Source organism: Molossus molossus, unplaced genomic scaffold, assembly GCF_014108415.1.
Source record: "Molossus molossus isolate mMolMol1 unplaced genomic scaffold, mMolMol1.p scaffold_m16_p_9, whole genome shotgun sequence".
Taxonomy (NCBI): domain Eukaryota; kingdom Metazoa; phylum Chordata; class Mammalia; order Chiroptera; family Molossidae; genus Molossus; species Molossus molossus.
In genome coordinates, this window is record NW_023425403.1 from 60,874,853 (window position 1) to 60,888,763 (window position 13,911).

The 13,911-nt window shown below is 45.0% G+C and overlaps 1 long non-coding RNA gene across 1 annotated transcript in view; it reads left to right on the plus strand.

Annotated features, from left to right (window-relative positions):
- Positions 1–8,355, plus strand: part of LOC118622300 — a 40,866-nt gene extending 32,511 nt beyond the window's left edge. The window contains exon 3 of the long non-coding RNA XR_004958037.1: positions 8,289–8,355. This is a non-coding gene — a long non-coding RNA (uncharacterized LOC118622300). The remainder of the gene's footprint in view (positions 1–8,288) is intronic.
- Positions 8,356–13,911: the final 5,556 nt, after the last annotated feature.

Sequence of the window (13,911 nt, forward strand, 5' to 3'; positions counted from 1 at the left end):
TCCAGTAGATATCACTACAGATATTTTTTTCCCTTTCTGATTAAAACTACAGTAATTTAAACTTCAAAATAAATACAGTGTGGGTCACTGTGATCCACATAAGCATAATTACAGGTGAGGTACCTTGTAAGCCAACATATTGCTTTATTTGGTTGAAACCTATGTTGATGTGTGTGGTCTACTATAGCAAAATAAACAGCCCGGCCGGTGTGGCTCAGTGCATTGAGTGTCGTCCCATGGTCTGAGAGGTCCCAGTTCGATCCCCAGCCAGGGCACATGCCTAGGTCGCAGGCTCAATGCCCAGTGGGGCTTGTGCAGGAGGCAGCCGATCGATGTTTCTCTCGCACATTGATTCTATCTCTCTCTCCCCTTCCTCTCTCTCTAAAAAATAAAAATCAATAAAAACATATTTAAGAACAAACAAACATGAAAGTAAAATAGAAACAAGAACAACAAGTTGCTCTTTTCATTTACAGGGCTCAGAGGAGGTTAGGGCTGTTCAATCCTGAGATTTTGCTATGAAAATGGGCTAGAGTTTTCCCCAAGGTCAAGGTTCTCTCTTATCTGTGAAACTGAAACAGCAACATCCTTTGTTGTCTCAGGAATTCTTTTTGAATGAATTCAACCAGAGAGCCAGAGTGAGGTGTATATTTAGAGCTCATTTATTCAGAAGAGCAGCCTAAGAGGATGCTTGTGCCATGACATAACATTAAAATTAACCCAAGAACGACCACTTCCAGGAAGAGAAAGCAGATGTACTTGTCCTAAATCTTCCTACCAAGTCAAACAACAAGTTCTGAACTTTATACATGAAAAGACATATGAAGACTCAGAAAGGTGGAGAGAAGAAATCAACCAGCCAGGGACCCCAGACCATGAGGAAGGACATAGTGGTGGGTCCCTGGGATTTCTTCTGCCTCACGCAGTCCAATCTGGATGCTGGACAAGCCGGCCACCTGAGGACACCATCAGGCATTTAAAAAAATCAAACTCCAGACCAAAGCCTGCTCTCTCTGCCAAAGGACCGGAGAAGGTGCCGAGTAGCCAGACAGAAACTTCTAGACAATACTTACTCCAGCAGACATTGCAGGAACACTGTGGTCCCACCCCACCCAGACCCCAAAGATGCGTGTGGTGTCTAGACTTCCACCCTTGAGAGGCCGCATGAGGCCCCCCTACAACCCACAAGGTGGTGCAGACAAAGCCGACTCAGAAGCCTGACTTTCATGCCCACTGGGTGGTAACGAGCCCCGCTCCCCTGACACGGACACTTGGATGAAGGCCACACGGGGAACCTGGTCTACCACCCCCACCCCCCACCATAGGAATGACAGCAGAGGAGTCTTAGTGGGGTCAGGGGTAATGGCCACTCCCACAACAGTGACAGTGGAGACACATGGGGAGCAGAGCAAGGCTCTCTGAGTCCCCTCAGCCAGGGGCATGAGTGGAGGCCTAGAGGGGAGACAGGACTCCCACCCCCACCCAGCAGTGACAAGGACTTCTTACCCTGGCCCTGGCCCCAGGTGTCACTGGAGGAAACCTGGGCTTCTCTCCCTACTTGGCATTAAACATGTGGTGCCCTGACTTCCCCTCCCTGTTGTAGTACCCAGAGGGAGCCAGCTAAAATATAACATTCAAATGAGATCCAGAGTCTCATACCATAATACAAAACATCCAAGTTGTTATTAAAAATTAACTGTCCTATCAGGAACCAGAAAAATCTCAAAGTGAATTTTTCAGAAAGGTAAAAAATGCCAACACTGAGGCAGGTGGCAGAATCATCTGACACAAATGTCACAGCAGCCACCAAAAATGCTCCACTGAGCAATTACAAACATGCTTTAAAAAAGGAAGGACTAACAAGTCTCAGCAAAGAAGTAGAAGAAGAGAATGGAAAATACAGTAGCTGAAGTAAAAGAAAAAAATTTCGAAGGAAGAGGACAGAGGAAAGAATTAATAAACTTGAAGGTAAAACAACAATTGTTGCTCTATCTGAACAAGAGAGAAGATAGACTGAAAAAAAATGAGCAGAGTCTCAGGGGCCTGTTGGACTCTAACAAAAACCCACATTCAGGTCATTGTAGTTACAAAAGGAGAGAAGGTAGAGGTGGGCTGGAAAGTACTCAAAGAAATAATGGCCTCACTTTGGCATAAGAGACAATATAAAAAGACAAATATGATAGGTGGCTAGAACCCTGATTAGAATAAATCCCCTCAGAACACACCAAAAACATACCCTAGTCAGACCCCTGGAAACTGCAGACACAGAGAACAGTGAGCACAATGACAGTGAACTGATACCTTAGCTACAGGGGAAAAACAGCTCCAATGAGAAGATTTCTCAGAAACCATGGAGGTCAAAAGGAAGGGGCACAACATTTTTCAGGTGCTGAAAGAAAACAACAGTCAACCCAGAATTCTAAATCCAGTGAAGATATTCTGTAGAAACAAAGGAGATTTCAAGATATTCTCAGATGAGAGAAAGGTAAACAAATTTGTTGCCAGTAGACTTACCCTAAAAGAATAACTAAAGGATTGCAGAAAACTACAGGACATTGAAAAAAGAAATAAAGGAAGATATAAAAAAGTGGAAGCACATATCTTGTTCATGGATTGGAAGAATTAACATCGTTAAAATGTCCATATTACCCAAAGCAATCTATAGATTCAATGCAATCCCCATCAAAATACCAGTGACATATTTCACAGAACTAGAATAAATACTTCAAAAGTTCATATGGAACCAAAAAAAGACCCCGAATAGCCATGGCGATCTTGAAAAAGAAGGACAGAGTAAGTGGGATCACAATACCAGATATCAGGTTATATTACAAAGCTACTGTAATCAAAGCAGGCTGGTACTGGCACAAGAACAGGCATATAGACCAGTGGAACAGAACAGAGAACCCAGAAATGGACCCAAGGGAATATGCTCAATTAATATTTGACAAAGGCAAGAGCATTCAATGGAGTAAAGACAGCCTCTTTAATAAATGGTGTTAGGATAATTGGACAGCTACTTGCAAAAAAATGAAACTAGACCATCAACTTACACCATACATGAGAATAAACTCAAAATGGATAAAAGACTTAAATGTGACTTGTGAATCCATAAAAATCCTAGAAGAAAATGTAGGCAACAAAATTTTGGACATCATACGCAGCAGAACTTTCACTGATATATCACCTACGGCAACAGAAACAAAGGAGAAAATGAACACATGGGACTACATCAAACTAAAAAGCTTCTGCACAGCAAAAGAAACAGCTATCAAAATGGAAAGGGGAGAGCACTGTATGGGAGAGCATAATTGCCAATAATACATCAGATAAGGGGTTAATTTCCAATATATATAGAGTGCTCATACAACTCAACAAAAGGAAGATAAAGAACCCAATTAAAAAATGGGCAGAGGAACTAAACAGACACCTCTCCAAACAGGACATACAAATGGTAAGAGACACTAATCATCAGAGAGATGCAAATTAAAACAACACTGAGATATCACCACACACCTGTCAGAATGGCTGCTATCAACAAATCATCAAACTACAAGTGTTGGCGAGGGTGTGGAGAAAAGGGGACTCTAGTACTCTGCTGGTGGGAATGCAGACTGGTGCTGCCACTATGGAAAACAATGTGTGTTACCTCAAAAATTTAAAAATTGAATTGCCGTTTGACCCAGTGATTCCGCTTCTAGGAATATACCCTAAGAAGCCTGAAACACCAATCAGAAAGAATATATGTACCCCCATGTTCATAGCAGCACTATTTACAAAAGCTAAGATCTGGAAACAGCCCAAGTGTCCATCAGTAGACGAATAGATAAAAAAAACGTTGGTACATATACACAATGGAGTACTATGCAGCTGTAAGAGAGAAAGATCTCTTATCCTTTGAGACGACATGGAGGGACCTGGAGAGTATTATCTTAAGTGAAACAAGCCAAGCAGAGAAAGACAAATATCATATGATCTCACTTATTTGTGGAATATAATGAACATAACAGTCTGAGGATCAGGGTAGACCCAGAGAAGTGGAAGTGGGGTACAGACTGACAACCCTCAGGGGGAGGGGAGAGATAAACCACAGAACTTATATGCATGTACGCATAACCGATGGACTCGGACAACAAAGCTGGGGACGGGGTGGGGGGCATGGAGAGGAGGTGTCAATGGGGAAAAAAGGAGAAACATCTGTAATAAAAATAAATTTAAAAAAGAATAACTAAAGGCAATTCTCTAAACAAACCAATAAAAAGATAAAAGGAGAAACTTTGGAATATCAGAAAGGAAGAAAAAATATGGTAAACAAAAATATGGGTGAAACAATAGACTCTCCCTGTCCTCTTGAGCTTTTGAAATCGTGTTTGATGGGTAAAGCAAATATTACAACACTGTCTAATACAGTTCTCAATGTATGTAAAGGAAATACATTTAAGACAAATATTTTATAAATGAGTAAAGGTAAAGGGCCATAAAGAGAAGTAAGACTTGTACACTTCTATTTAACTGGTAATGATAACACTAAGTAGACTGTGGTAGGTTATATATGTATAATGTAACACCTAGAGTAACCATTATGCCCAGCTGGTGTGGCTCAGTGGTTGAGCGTCAACCCATGTACCAAGAGGTCACCAGTTTGATTCCCAGTCAGGGCACATGCCCAGGCTGTGGGCCAATCCCCAGTGGGAGGCATGCAGGAGGTGACCAATCAACGTCCTCTCTCATCGATGTTTCTATTTCTTTCTTCTTCTCCCTTCCTCTCTCTAAAAATCAATAAAGAAAAAAAAATTATGCAAAAGAGACATACCCAAAAACATGATAGATAATCAAAATTGAATTCTCAAATATAGTAAAGTAACCAGTCAGAAAAATGAAAAAAACACTTAAGCCCTAATATATCAATACTTATAGTAAATGTAAATTGTCTAAATACCCCAATTAGGAAACAGAGATGAAAACATTAGATTAAAAAATGACCTGCCTGGCCAGTGTGGCTCAGTGGTGTCCTCCCGTGGACTGAGAGGTCCCGGTTCAGTTCCTGGTCAGGGCACATGCCCGGGTTGTGGGCTCAATCCCCAATAGGGGGTGTGCAGGAGGCACTCAATAGATGTTTCTTTCTCACATCTATGTTTCTATCTCTCTCTCCCTTCCTCTCTCTAAAAAATTAATAAAAACATATTTAAAAGAAAATAAATTTCTTAAAAACAAACAAAAACAAAAAATCATGACCCAACTATATGCTTTTTTCAAGAACTTCACTTAATAGGTACAGTCAGACCTCAGTTCTCGAATGTCTCCCATCTCAAACAGTTGGGTTCTCAACCGAGTGGTTAATGGAAAAAAATACTTCTGTCATGAACAAAACTTCGGTTCTCCACCTGACAGCCCTTTCATGCTGATACATCAGTATGACAAAAAGTGTCTCTCAGGTCACAAAACAAAGGAGAGAATGCGAGTCCATTTACTGCTAAACTTTGCATTGTTAACATCTCAGGAAATTGTGCTGTGAATATTTTTGTTTTGTTTAGTTTCTTTGCTTTTGTTGCTGGTGAAATGGATGTTGAGCACAATCTTAGAACATAAAGAGGCCATCAAGAGTGCTAATGTTTGTAAGGCTGTGAAAGAAACAACACGGGCAATTTGAAGTAGGAAAACTGTTGTTGGTTTGGAAAAATTAAAAGTAGTCACCCAGTGACAGCATTTCGGAGGCAGTGACAGTGAACAGGCAAAGCTGCTGCCCTGAGAGACACCCTAGGGAGTGATGACAGATTCCTTTAAGGCTAGGAGGGGTGGTTTGGTAAATATAAGAAAAGAAGTGTTTATTTATAGATTAAACAGTACATTAGATATGCGCTGTCTATAAGAAAGGTTAGAACTGGGAATCATTTGGAGGTCTGAAATGAAATAATTCAATTTACATGATTTCTAATAGGAAAAAATGATTTGGTTTTCGAACAAACTGCTTCTCGAATAGCCTTCTGGAATGAATTAAGTTCGAGAACCGAGGTTCCACTGTAATAGCATAGGCAGGTTGAAAGTAAAAGGATGGGGAAAGATATACCATGTGAACACCAATCAGAAGAAAACAGGAGTATCTATATTAATATCAGATAGAGTAACATTAGAGCAATGAAGATTTACCAAAAACAGAAAGGTGCATCGTGTAATGATAAACGGGTCAGTTAAGCAGGAAGGCACAACAGTTCCAAACGTGTGTGCACCAGACAACAGAGCTGTAAATATGTGGAGCAAAAGCTAATAGAACTGGAAGCAGAAACAGATAAATCCGGAAGTACAGTGAGATAGCAAACAGACAATCATCAAAGATTTAGAAAAACTGGACAATACCATCAACCAACAAGCTCTAATCGACATCCATAAAATGTTCCACCTCCAAACAGTGTAATAATACGCCTTCTTTTCCAGAGCTCATGGAACATATACCAAGAGAGACCATATCTAGACCCTATAAAACAACCCCAACAAATGTAAAGAATTGAAAACATACTGTGTGTTCTCTAATCACAATGAAATGAAACTAAAATTCAAGCAGAGAAAGATAATAGGAAAATTGATAAACACTTGGAAAGTAAATAATACACTTCTCAATCATCCATTAGCCAAAGAGGAAGCTCAAGGGAAAAATTTTAAATATATTGAATTGAATGAAAATGAAAATACAACATATCATAATTTATGGAACATAGCTAAAGCAGTGCTGAGAAAGAAATTTATAGGACTAAATGCATATTTTAGGAGATAGAATTCTCAAATCAGTAATCTCAGCTTCCACTTCAATAACGCAGAAAAAGAGTAACACAGTAAACCCAAAACAAGAGAGGAAGGAAGGAAATAGCAAGAATAGAAATTAATAAAATTGGAAACAAAAACAATAGAGGAAGTTAGTGAAATGGCAACCTGGGTCTCTGAAAGAGAAATAGAATTGACAAAACTTGAGCAAGATTGAAAGAAAAAAAGAAGACACAAATACAGGAAATACCACTACAGACTCTGCGGACAGCGAAAGGTAAAAAAGGGGACGGATTTACCACCCTATACACATGTGTGACCACTTGCACAAATTGGACCACCTTCTTCAAAAACACAAACTGCCACATCACGTGCAATCGGAAATAGGTCATCGGATCGCCCTATGGCCAAGGCCATACACGGACGCTCACTGGAAGTCTGTCACCAATTCGTAGACTCGTTATTTGTGTGGGGAAAAGAGAGAAAAGGAGCTTTCCTTTTAGACAGCTATGACCTTGACTGACTTAAAATAAATATTTGCTACCGATTTATAGGTCCAGATCTAAAAGTTTAAATAGATATCGAGGTAGGTTAACTCAATTTCAGTGACCTTGGTGTGGAGCCTTGGAAAAGACTGCCTGTAAGTTAAGGCTTGCATAAATGACATTTCTAAAATTAAATCAGGTGTGCTTAGCCTTGGCCGGTTTAGCTCAGTGGTTAGAGCATCGGCTTGTGGTCCAGAGAGACCCGGGTTCGGTTCCCGCTAAGGGCACGTACCTCGGTTGCAGTTTGTCCCTGGCCCTGGTTGGGTTGTGTGGGTGGCCATCACTCAATGTGTCCCTTTCACATCGATGTTTCTCTCTCTCTCTCCCCGCCCCCTCCCCTCCCCCCCTCTATCTGAACAAAAAATGGGAAAATGTCTTCGGGTGAGGATGAAAAAAAAAAAAATCAGGTGTGTTTAAATATTCAGCGCTAGGCTAAGGAAGGTGGGGGACAGTCCACCGGTTCCAAGGTGAGTGCCACGCCCTGCACATCACTTCCTCTTGCTTTTGGAGTCTCAGTTGGAGCTTCGAAGTTAGCTCAAGGCAGAGGAGACTGACAGACAGCCTGCCTTTTCCTACTGCCTGGGCGGCAGGTGCCCTGGCTGGTGGTCGTGGGTGTGTTTCACACACACACCGGATTCCCTGGTTTCTATTTCCTGGACGTTCAGAGAAGGTGCCCTTCCTGGGCCGTCTTGTCCCGCTCACTGCACTTCCTCTTCAGGAGGAAAGGAAGGAAGCTGAGTTTGCTTCAACACCCCAGGCTCCCACTATCAGCTCCTGCTCCTCTGGGCTCTGTGAGAACCCGGGTTCTGCAGAACCTCCACGACGGTGCCTCCGTTCTCCTGGACTGGACGGTATTTTGTGGATTGTTTGTGGGACGTACTGGTGGAGAGAATCTGACAATGTATCCTACAATTTAATTTAAATTTGTCAATTTTCTACCCAAAGTAATACACCAACTTCCTAATTATAAATTGGCATGTTCTCCAGTGTTTACTGTTTTCGACTGAATTCACACGGAGCAGGACTATAAACAGCAGTCTGCGTCAGAGCTGGGACGACACCGCGCTGCAGACCGTGTTATCATTCCCATCGGCGGCTCCATTGTTACCAGCTTCCTTTCCACTTCAATGTCCAGTCCGCTGGCCAGAAAAAGTACGGGGCACAGAGCCCTCAGTGTGAAAATTAATGAAGCAGATGACAGTCACATGCCCGTTTTTGGAATATATTCTGTTTTTACAAAGAGGAGTTGATACTTAGGAGGGTGTTACCTGGGTGAGGGGCTGCCCCTCACAGGGGAGTCTGTCCTGTGGGCTGGTGCTCTGGTGCCCCCCACTCGGTGACGGCTGAGGTCATTTCTGCTCACTGAGGGAGGTAAAGGCAACGCCACGCTTTGCCGGGAGCCCTATTTTGGAATCAGTACTTGTTTGATGTGTTTTTGGTGAATTGGAAGGTATATTTCCAGCTGATCTCTGGTGGGAATGTTTGAAGGGCTAGCCATCTGACAATGGACTCTATGGGAGTTTTAGCCACTGGTGTCCATGACCTCCAGGTTCCATCAGGTGAAGTGGCCACCTCTTCTCACTCCGGGAGCTCACTTTGGGGGAGAGGGACAGGGAGGGTCAGCGGTCAGCAGCCGCAGGGGTGAGGCTGTCTGACTGAGAGGCAGTGTCCACACTAAGTCACCAACACTGTGGGGTGGGGTGGAACGCACAGGAGGAGGACATGTTCTCTCTGTTGCACAGGGGCTTACTTCTGCAGAGACGCAAAGTTCAGTGTCAGAAGTTGGTGGGGAGATTTCCCCTGCAGATCTCACCTGTGGTCCTCAGGGAGGTTGGTCCAGTCTATCGGTTCATGTCCCTTTCCTTGGCCCCTCCAGGCCCCAGCCACCAGGGACTGCCCTGATCCTTGCTTCTCAGCCTCCCAGCTGGGGACCTAGGAGCTGCACCCAGGCCGGTGGGGCTGGGACAGGAACAGACACAGGCGGGGCAGGACGGGGGAGGCTGCCTCTGTCTGCCTTGAGCCCCTTCTGAAAGTCACTTTACAATCTCGTGTAGTCACCTGACATTTCATGCAGTGTTACTTAAGTTCACTTTCATCATGAACTTTTTCTGCATTTGTCTTGTCACGCGGTGAGGTTGTAAGTGCCTTGGAGCCAGAGGTCATGGTTTATTTTCCTGTAACATCAGTGTCGCCGGGCCTCAAACACAGTGGCAGCAAGAGAACAAAATTCTCCAGCCCACACACTGTTGCTGAGTCCCCACTCCCACCCGCGCTCCCTGCAGGCTCCTCTGGGCTGGCACGGGGTCCGGGTCCTCGTACCATCTCAGTGTCCCTCCTCCCGGCTCCATCTGACACCTCCCAGAGGTGGGAAGGTGGCTCTTTCCTAAGCAGCCCAAGGAGTGACCTCGGCACCCCCACCGTCTACATTCTTATGCTGGTGTTGACGCTCCCAACACCACCGAGATGCCCAGCTTTAAAAAAGAAGGTAATCCTGCCATTTGCCACAACATAGGTGGACGTGGAGGACACTATGCTAAGTAAAATAAACCAGACAATGAGGGACGAAGACTGCATGACTGCACTTACAAGAGGTAGTTCATGGTCAAACGTACAGAAGCGGAGAGTCGGGCGGTGGTTGCAGAGGCGGCGGGGGTGGGGGGGCAAAGTTGGTTACACAGACAGGTGAGTGCTGGAGACCTGTGGGCAGCATGTTGCCTTCAGTTAACAACACTCTTCCATGCACTTCAAATGTGTTAGGAAGGTCGATCCATGTTCCTACTATAAAAGCGGGGAGCAGGAGACCTGGAGGTGAGGGGTATGTCTGTTAGGACTGTGGCGAGTTCCTGTAGGTCCTGATTCACCGCCCTGTACACAGTAAACAGGTGCAGTTCTTTGTATATTAATTATACCTCAATAAAGCTGTTTAAGAAAGAAAATGTTAAAATAAAAATTTAAAATGATGTTAGTGGGACCACTTTTATTTTCTAATCTCGCTATTGTACCTGGTTATCCTGCTAAGTTAGTCAAGTGTCCACAGGCGCCAAATATTCTCCCCTGAATACCGGTTTTCCTTGGACTTAGTCTCTCCCCCTTGGCACGCCCTGTCAGTGTGACCCCTCCAGGGGGCTCTGGGCTCCCAGAAACTCTGGTTTAAAAGAGGGGGCATTGGGGAAACCACGCTCTGGGGCTTCTGCTTTGTCCTGCGTGCCCTTTGCAGGGTTGGGCACACTGCCAGCCAACAGCAGGGGCTCATATTTGCTGGTTTGCTCTGTAGGAGACACAGTTCTGGAGTACCCAGAGCTGCTGTGTCACGCCCACCTGCCATACTCTGTGTGGAGACCTGGCCCGCGCCAGGCTCGGGTCCTGCTCCCTCCAGGCTCAGAAGCCAGGGCCAAACGAAGAGTGGCACGGCCAGGGTCTGAGCCACAGAGGCAGAGGCTCAAGTAGGTGCTGGATGAATCAATCCACAGCAGAACAAGAATGGCAAACCTCAAGTCTCAGTCTGGGTTCGTGGGTCGGGAGGGAGCGCGGGTCCCCACACATCACTGTGGGAAGTCATGAACAAACTCTGAAACACAGGGGATGTGGGCATAGATCTGATTGGGTTTGGACTCTTTCCGTGATCCATTCTGGCTTTCATGGGCTGATGCTCTGAATATTATAACTTCGGCTAATGTTTATTAAATGCTTACCACATGCCAGGCAGTGTTGTAATCATTTGTACATACTTAAGCCTCCAAACGACCCAGTGATGTAGGTACTTTATAAACCCATTTTACAGATGAGGAAACTGAAGCGGAGAAAGACTGAGTAACTTCTTCAAGGTCGCCCACCCAGTAAGTGGCCAAGCTGGGGTTTGAACCCAAGTGGTTGACTCTGGAACCCAAACTCTAAACCACGTTCCAAGGCCACGTTTCCTGAACAGGCATCTCCATCCCCACAAGGAGCACTTCCCGCATTCGACATTCGGTACGTGACTGTCACCCGGGAGGTCCGGGATCGATGGCTCACTGTGGGCAGGCCAGGCACACATCCTGAGTGTGTGGGGTATATACGTCTCCAGGAAATCCCCAGAGACCGGCGAAGGAAATCAACGCAGGGTGCCAGATCGGAGTTGGGATGTTGCTCGGCGTCCCAGAGGGATTGATACCAGATCCTTTAATGCCAACAATATGTTTTTCTCTAGTTTCATTTGGTTTCTTAGAAAGTATTTGAAATGTAGAAATGAAGTCTAGTGGCCACGGTGTATTGATTTATTTTTCCTAATTCCCAGGAGGCATGATTACTAAGGAACCCAAATAGCCAAACACAAGCTGGGGGTGAGTGGTGCTGGCCCTGGACCGGCGTGACCACCGCGGAGTGACAAAAGCCATTGCTCTGTTCTGAGGCACAGTTCTGTACCAAAACCCTGAACTCATGTGCAGAAAATATAAGGAGAATATGAGAAGTTCAAGTATAAATTAGATTTAAGTATTTTGCCTTTTAAAAACGATAGTATTTTCAGCCTATGTTTGTTTTCTATAATGGACCATATTTTTAGAGCCAAATGTCAAGAGACATGGCCTGGAAAAGACACATGAAAATGCTGTTTCTAGAGTTAAGTTGTAATGACATTCTGAAACTTCCTTTCGTAGAAGAGGCCAATGGTTATGTAACAGAACACCTGATATGTTTATAGCACTCGCTGTTAAATCAGGTCCCATTGCTTACAGGCACCTGGCCCCGGGACGGCAGTGAGGTGGGGTCTGGACAGGCAGCTGTCCTCGGGGGGCACGCAGCCCCCCGGGGTCTCCGGGATCCCACATCGGCCTGTGGAGGCAGCCTGGCCAAGCACTGCAGTGCACGTCTTGCTGCCTGTACACTTTTGTTGGCTGGAATCTCCTGCTGCAGGATTAACAGGAGGCCACCCGGGTGAACCCCAGGTCCAGGTGTGTCCCAGGCCTGGCTTTCAGACCAGGTGTCCTGGAAGCCAGGCACACTGTGCCTAAAATCTCATACTGTTCTATTTATCTGACCATCAAAACAGGACACCCCATGCATGAGGTTTTCTTTAAATATCGGGCATGTCTGCAAGACTGCCAACTTTGATATGCATTTATATAACATCTCAGGGTTATATCAGCCCCTAGGCAGACCTGTCCTTGTCCTACCAGCCAGACGTTATGGTCACAGCTGTCTTCGGTGCACATTTTGCAAGTATGCCTGTTTCTCCCCACTGGCAATGGCTCCTGCTTCTTCCTTTTCTTATATTCCATGGATGGATGGCTGTGTGATGCCGTGTCTGAAGCCTTGTTTATAGGCTGGCCTCCCAGAGAAAGACAAAGGGCAAAGGCTCAGTGGTGATCATCTGTGAATGAGCCTGGGGAGTTCCTCCTGGACCACACAGATGGGAGAGCCTTCCCCAGGTGCCCCGTTGCTTGCAGACCGGCAGCCGTGTCATTCTAGGTGTCGTCGCGGGACAGCCAGTCAGCACGGAAGCATTTTCCAGGAATCCCTGGTGTTTTTCTTCTTAGAGGACGCGTTGTTTTCTGAGATGGAGCTAATGCTTGCATTCATGAATTAGTAGCAGCCCAGTTATGAAATCTCCAAATTGTAGAGAGCTTTGTACTTTTAGGGCCGCATTGTGTATAAAGAACCATGGAGATCTAGGGTCTGAAGCATCTAGTTGAATCTTATTCTGTGGAGGAGGGTCAGGGGCCCAGTGGCGCAGAGGAATGCAGCCTTGGCTCAGGCAGAGCAGGACCTCGGTCTGGGTTCTCTAACTGGAGACTCGGCCAAATCACGTTTCCAGACCTTATTTGTCTTTTCTGCTGTTGTTTTATTCTTTATCCAAGAAATAAAATATGGCTTATGTACTATGCACATTTCTTTCTTTCTTTTTTTCTTTATTGCTTTTGGAGAGAGAAGAAGGGAGAGGGAGAGAGAGATACAAACATTGATGAGAGAGAACATCGATTGGCCGCCTCCTGCATGCCCCCCACTGGAAATCGGGCCCACAACCTGGGCATGTGCCCTGACCGGGAATCAAACCGGCAACCTCTTGGTGCATGGGTCGATGCTCAACCACTGAGCCACACCGGCCAGACTATTACACTATCTTTTATGGCTTCGTTACCCCTAACTTGTGATTCTTGTAGTTGTCTTCATTTTCCCATCACTTATATCCTAATGTGGAAAAGTTTGCTGTAGCTTATGATTTTTGTGAAGTTAATGAATACACATTTCATTTAGTATGATGCATTGGCCAACTCAAAGAAAGTGAACTCAGGGTTTTTTTTTATCACTTAGAGCTTTTATTTTATAATTTTTTTTTTTATCCTCACCCGAGGACACCTTTGCAATCTTTGTACAGATAGAGTGGGAGGGAGAGAGAGAGAGAGAGAAACATCGACGTGAAAGGGACACATCGAGTGGCTGCCACCCACACGACTGACCAGGGCCGGGGACAAACTGCAACCGAAGTACGTGCCCCTAGCGGGAACCGAACCCGGGTCTCTCCAGACCGCAGGCCAACGCTCTAACCGCTGAGCCAAACCGGCCAGGGCTAGAGCTTTTATTTTATACTTGAAGAGCCCTAAGGCAGAATTTTATCATTAATTGTGCATATATA